Source organism: Euprymna scolopes, chromosome 28 (assembly GCF_053919585.1).
Source record: "Euprymna scolopes isolate OS-2025 chromosome 28, ASM5391958v1, whole genome shotgun sequence".
NCBI lineage: Eukaryota > Metazoa > Mollusca > Cephalopoda > Sepiida > Sepiolidae > Euprymna > Euprymna scolopes.
The window spans coordinates 90,133,949-90,141,619 of NC_136509.1; positions in this window are offsets into that span (position 1 = coordinate 90,133,949).

The following is a 7,671-nucleotide window of genomic DNA, read 5'->3' on the forward strand; positions in this document are numbered from 1 at the left end:
AGACGAGTTCCACTCCTTCAGACACTGAAGTCCATGAGTGCAAATGGCTGAGGGAGTATCTATACAAAGATGATATTACAGAGTCTTAGCTTTGTATGACAGCTAAGTCTCTCTCTCGGTTTAAAATGTTGAGATCCAGCAACAAGCAATAGCAAGATAGCCAGCAACAAATTAAACTGCAGACCAGCTTAATGCGGGTACCGGTCTCCCGCTTTATGTTTTTTTTAAATCAGAGATTTGCTTCTCCTGGAAAGGTTGCCTTTATCTTGCATGAATCAAATATCAGTTTTGGAGTAGCATAAGAGATTCAAGGAAGGCACAGAGTCTGTGAGGGATGATGAGAGATGTAGGAGAAGTAAGGAAGCCAGAACACCAGAACTGATTGGCCAAATAAAGAATTTCATGGATAAGGACCGTCCTGTGTCTATAGAGACAATAAGTGCACAGTTTGATGTCAGTATGAGAACTATACACACAATTATTTGCAAGGAACTGAAGATATGGAAGATTTGCACAAAGTTTGTTCTAAGAGTGCTCCATCCTATTAACTGAGATGGGTATCAAGTCAGTTCTTCACCCTCCCTATAGTCCAGACATTGATCTCTGACTTTTAATCTCTTTCTCTTTCTCTCTCTCTCTCTCTCTCTCTCTCTCTCTCTATATATATATATATATATATATATATATATATATATATATATATATATATATTAGCAGCCTGGCAAAGCCACAGGGGGAGACAACCGAAGCAGCAAAACTGAAACAAGCCTGCAGGACACTATATATATACAAATGCAGGTAATTTGGGGCATATTTTATTGGTTTAAAAATAAAGGTTCTTTTTTACCAATTGTCATAAAATTTTAACCATAGAATAGTATTATAATGTTCAAAAAGCCTGCAAATTTTCATGTAGTTTCATCCCATAGAACCAAAGACATGAATATTTCAATATTCAATTTGGCTACCAGTATAGATATATCCATATATATATATATATATATATATATATATATATATATATATATATATATATATATATATATATATATATATATATAAATATAAATATATATATATATATATATATATATATATATATATATATATATATATAGCATGATATTGGGAAATTTTATAAGTTCTAAATCTCAACGACTTGATCAGAATTTAACAAATGAAGTCTTGTTGGAAAGTTAATGACCTGAACTGTGCAATGTGATATTTGCCCTTAGGGTCAGTCATTAAGGGGATCACGCTTCATCCAGAGCCTATTTTTGGCACATTTTTACAGTCATAAAATGTTTCAATCATAAAATGTTTCAATCATAGTCATTTGTTTCTCTAGTTTATATGAATTACAAAATATCTGATATTTCCCCAAAATCTCTGCCCTTGATGGAGGGGAGACAAAAACTTGCTGCTATGGTTTCAAATGATCTGAAATAATAGCAAGGGGAGACTTGATTCCAAATATTTCTTATATGTTATATCTTCCCCTCTTTGGTTTTCATACATAAAGTAAATTTCACAGTGTATAAAGATTATTTTATACTGGAGATATTCATAATCGTACCCTATTAACAATAAAGGGGAGATATATGACATATGAGAAATATTTGGAATCAAGTTTCCTCTTGCTATTATTTCAGATCATTTGAAACCATAGCAGCAAGTTTTAGTCTCCCCTCCATCAAGACCAGGGGTTTCGAGGAAATATATATATATATATATATATATATATATAGCAATGCTAAAGAACTATTTTCGCATTTCGAATCAACTTGAGCGAAATTTCATGCAAGCTGAAATATTATGCGCAGCTGTTTATATATATATTTTTTACATATCCAACAGTTTTTCACTTCGTTTTTTGGGAATTTCTAACTCCAATAAATTGCGGTTTCACTTAATGCAATAACTAGCAAATTCTAGCATTGCTACAAATATAATTTGCTGATTTCTTTATGTCCTCTGATGAGAAGAATAAAAGAATAGCATTCTTTGAAACTCCACGGAATAAGGACTTTTTTGGAGTATTCAGTCGAACAATAAATTTTGATTGTAAAGTTCAACTTACAGTTTTAATTTTCCTTCTCTTATAATAATGGTATATCTTTTTTTTTTTTAAACAAAATATTGTTATCAGCAGCTTGTGTTCTGTTTGCAGAATGAATTTTCTTCTGTATAAAAACCTGTGCATTTTTTACAGCATAAATTATTAAAGCCTCTTTCTGATTTGCCTGTAATTTCGTTCTGGGGACAATAACCTTCTTGAGCCATGTGATATTGACTTCGTGGATCAAATTTGCAAAGCAGTTCATCACCCAGTCCCTGATTACTAGCATCTGCTGCTGCAATGATTTTCTTTTTCGGATCAAAATGTGCTAACAGTAAGGTTTGCTAACATTTTTTAAAATTTTTTTAAAAGTCTGTTCGCATTCTTCTGACAATATCCACTTTGGACCCCTTTTTTTTTTTTTTATCAAATTCTCTAGCATAATTCACATGTCATATATATTTTGGAATATGTTGGTTGGTTGGTTGGTTGGTTGTTTTTGTTTTACGGCATATCAACCCTTTTCGGGTTATTTAATGCCGAATCCAAAGATTTTGAAGAAAAAATTTTTAATAGAATATATTTGTTGTTTTCAAGTCGGTTTCTATTTAACCTATAGTTGGGATCCTAACAGGTACTACCACTCCGGGTCAGAGTGGACCTGGGGGCAATGGTAATTAAAGGGTGGCTCCACACTCCCCAAAGCCCGCAAGCTAGGGCCTCACCACTGGATATAGTTTAAGGTCATATCCAGGACCCCCATTGAGGGACTTTTACCCTCTGCAGGGGGGCAGTCGGTGTATTCTAATGCTGCATCGACAGGGCCTTTGGAATATGTATGTTATAATAAATTACAAATCACAAGAAATCCTGGAGTTTAGCAACGTTATCAGGTGTGAGTATGTTCTTAATAGCTTCAGGTTTGGTATACCTTAAGTATTTTATCTTTTCACATTTTTCATTACTCACCTTGAACCCGTATTCTTCAATTCTCTGAAACACTGCTCTAATATGTTTTTTTTGTTGCATTTAGATATTTTTGATAAAATTGTGTCCAAGTTTGGTATATTTGCTGATGACAGCACGTTCTATAACAGATATGAGTGTACATATGTTAAATGAAAGCTTTTGTTTCCTTCTATTTATTATTTATTTATTTAATTATTTATTTATTTAATTATTTGATAATTATTTATTTAATTATTTATTTATTTAATTGTTTAATTAATTATTTATTTAATTATTTAATTATTTATTTATTTAATTATTTAATTATTAATTTATTTAATTATTTAATAATTATTTAATTGTTTATTTAATTATTTATTTAATTATTTAATTAATTATTTATTTAATTGTTTAATTAATTATTTATTTAATTGTTTAATTAATTATTTATTTATTTAATTATTTAATTATTAATTTATTTAATTGTTTAATTAATTATTTATTTATTTAATTATTTAATTAATTATTTATTTATTTAATTGTTTATTTATTGATTTAATTATTTAATTATTTATTTATTTAATTATTTATTTATTTAATCATTTAATTAATTATTTATTTATTTATTTAATTATTTAATCAATTATTTATTTAATTATTTATTTATTTAATCATTTAATTAATTATTTATTTATTTATTTAATTATTTAATCAATTATTTATTTATTAAATTGTTTAATTATTTATTTATTTAATTATTTATTTATTTAATTACTTATTCATTTATTTAATTATTTATTTATTTAATTATTTAATTATTTAATTAATTATTTATTTATTTAATTACTTATTTATTTATTTAATTAATTATTTATTTAATTATTTAATTAATTATTTATTTATTTAATTATTTATTTATTTATTTAATTTATTTATTTATATATTTATTTAATTAATCGTTTACTTTTTACTCTTACTGTTCTGTTTGATTCTTTTTACTTTTATGTTTACTACTACTAAGAGTCTGTGTGTTTATCACCATTCTTACATATATGTGTGGTGTATGTATGCTCTTATGCATCTTACGTGCAGTTCACTGTTATATATATGTGTGTGGGTGTGTGTTCTTATCCTTACACCGTTTCTTGCCTTGAAAGTCTCCGAGACGTGTATGGGCCACGTATAATGTGTATTTACCTGGTTGCCTTGGCCAGCGGATGATGCCTTCTTGGATGCTGGTCTCCATCTCGTGGGGGAGTGGTCACTGCAGACAGATGCATCGATAAACAACAAGATGGATTTGAAACTTCAATCTTTTATTTCAAGGCAAGCCTATCATCTCGAACCCTGATTGTCGGAGAGCCAAAATATCCTGTCTGCATTCTCTGCTGCACAAAACCCACTCTCAGCCCATGTGGTCGTCAACCGGAAGCCTACGACCACAATTCCCGTGTTACCCCTAATTTTCGGTGCATGTCACCCCTAATTTCCGGTGCATTCTCTCTAGGTTGATACCTGTCAAACCTAAGCTTTTGTGACCCTGCCAACTTGCTTATGGGAAATGAAAAATAGACTGACATAACTCTATTTCTAAAACTACCTATATAACAATTAAGCTGGGATTCCCAATACTACAGATATATATCCAAGGCAATGACTGAAAACCTACAAAATAACCTTCAGTCTATAGTGGAATGGGGCCGAAAATGGATGGTAACTTTAATGCTACTAAACCTAAGTTTCTTTCTGTTAACAATTACAAAAACCTTAAAACAAATTGCTTCCACAACACTCTGAGAATACATATTCTTCAATTCTCTGAAACACTGCTCTAATATGTTTTTTTTTTTTTGTGTTGCATTTCATTTTCACTTTTAATTAAAATCATCCAAATATACGATTGCATATTCCATACCAGCCAATATTGTGTCCATTATTTGCTGGAATAGACTTGGATCTACCTTCAATCCAAAAGGAAGACGATTTAGTTTAAAAATTATTACTAGTTATTATGAACATTCTTCACTGACTTTAGCCTAAAAACAAGCTTCCGACAAATCCAACTGATTCTTTCTCCTCTGATCTTAAGCACGTGATCGATAAAACGGTGGCTGGTTAATTTTAATGCATCTAAAACCAAACTTCTATCTTTCCATCATCAACACTCTGATCCTCGTTTGGCATCAATTGAAATAAATGGCTCTCATCGTGACGAGGCTTCATGTTTTGACAAGCTTCTGGTTCTGACCTTTACTCCTGATCTGAAATGGAACACGTACATCAAATCCATTGCCAGGTTACTGGAAAATGGTGGGATCATTCTACCATTTCAGTAGATATCTCACTACTGATGCAATTCTCTACCTGTATAAGAGCCAAGTACGTCCAAGGATTGAGTAGTTGCCACATCTGCTAGAAGCAGCTTATCCTACCTTGACAGAGTTTAAAATTGACTTTGTAGCCTAGTAGTGGATGTCCTTTTCTCATCCCTGCAACCTCTTTCTCACAGAAAAGACGTTGCAAGCCTGTCTCTGCTTTATCGTTATTTTCATGGCAAGTGCTCGTCTGAGCTCCAATCTATCGTCCCTCTTGCCAAACTGTCACGAAAAACACTTGTCTAGCTGAAACTACTATCAATAATTTCTTAACCACTCTTTATCTATACCTAAACCTAAACATGGATTCCATGAACAAAACTTATTTCTTAGAACTGCACGGCTGTGGAACTATTTTTTGTTTGTCTGCTTTCCAACTGGCTACAATATGGTTGTCTTCAAGTCCAACATAAACAAATTCTTGATAAGCCATCCCCTTAAGTAATGCAATTTACCAAATTTCCACTACTAACGATTACTACAACATTTTACCATTGACTACTGTACACCCATTAACCATTATCCTCAAGTGGCCTCCGGGCCTTGATAAGTGGTGACTCCTCCCCTCTTATTAAACACACACCAAAAACAATTGAACATAGAATAAATAGTAACTCTTCCAAGGAAGAAACATTCAATAAATACAAAAACATCTACAATAATGCACACAAAAAATAGTAGAAATAAAAATGCCGACATTAAATACAATAGAAACAATATATAGATATAGAAATCGAGGTAGAAAAATAATCTGGTTCACTCCCTCCCCCTTTAATCTAATGGTAAAAAAACACAACTTGGAAATAGGTTTCTACATCTTATAAATAAACACTTTGCACCAGATAGTACATTATATAAAATCTTTAACAAAAACACCTTAAAACGTAGCTATAGCTTTACTGAAAACCTAGAAAGAATCATAAAAAGCACAATAATAAAATATCAAGAAGAAATAATCCAACTGCAGACACTAATAATAATGGTAACAGAAAGGCCTGTAATTGCCAAAGACCGACTGAATGCCCATTAAATAATAATTGCATCACATTTTCGGTGGTATACCAGGCTAATACATGCACTGTAGAAAACTCAGAAATAGAAAAGTTCAAGATAGGCAGTACCTCAATGACCTTTAAAAACAGATTTTATGGTCATACACTATCAATGAGTATGCTACAGACACCTCTCTCGATTCATTGCTGAAATTTAATTGAAGCAGAACACAACACCTTTAGTCTAATGAAGGATACTTAGAAAGGCAAAAACCTGTAGTTCATTAACTTCACCCTGTTATTTATGTTTATCAGAGAAACTTGAAATTATTAAATTTAAGGACCGTGAAAAATGATTAAATTTTAAAGTAGAATTGGTTATAAGCTGCAAGCACTTTAGAGGCTATGCTTTAAGTAAAATGTAAAAAACAAATAGCTATTCCCGTCATAACAATACATAACCCCTCATTCCTAATACCTTAATTAATTAATACATGAACCAAGAAGAAAGTCGAAGAGATACAAAGTGATCTTGGTTCACCGCAAAACTATACTAACTAAAAACCAGTACACCTCTAGTTAATAACTATACTAACTGAAAAACGTCTAAAAATAAGCTAACATAAATAATTTGGCTAAATGAAGGATGGAGCCACCCTCTCGCTAACTCAACACCATTTCAAGCTTATCGTTTAATACTAAACTAAACAGATGAGATCATAATATGCCACTAACTGGACAAAAGTGAGTGCACTTTGCATACTTATTAATAAAATACCCCAAAACGATTAACTAAAATAATCTATGTGGCTAACATACTTATAAATGTAATGTTGACATAGATCTATGAAAAGTATTATCGTAAAGCAGCATTATATATGGGAACCAAACATACAACTGATTCCAAGTAATAACTAAGTACTTTAACTAGATGGTTTATGTGAACGGGATGTCCTACCAATATAAACGCATCTTTCTTTCAGAGTGTAAATCACACCAGATATATTTTTTTATATACAAAATCAATGAACCTTGATTTTCGTTTCAATATCGCTTCCTTTCTTGGTCTGATGAGGTGGGTCGCTCAAATAAATGAATAAAAAATACGTCCAAATAAAAAAATGGGCGACTTTCTAAGAAAACACCGGATCGCCAAGGTAGAGATGGTAACCTTAATATTGTTTAAAAAATCAACAACAAAAACTATGTATATATGAAAGCGCACACGCGCGCGCACACACACACACACATAATGTTAAAAGTCCACGTATACTTCTAGGATAGTGATTTAAAGGTT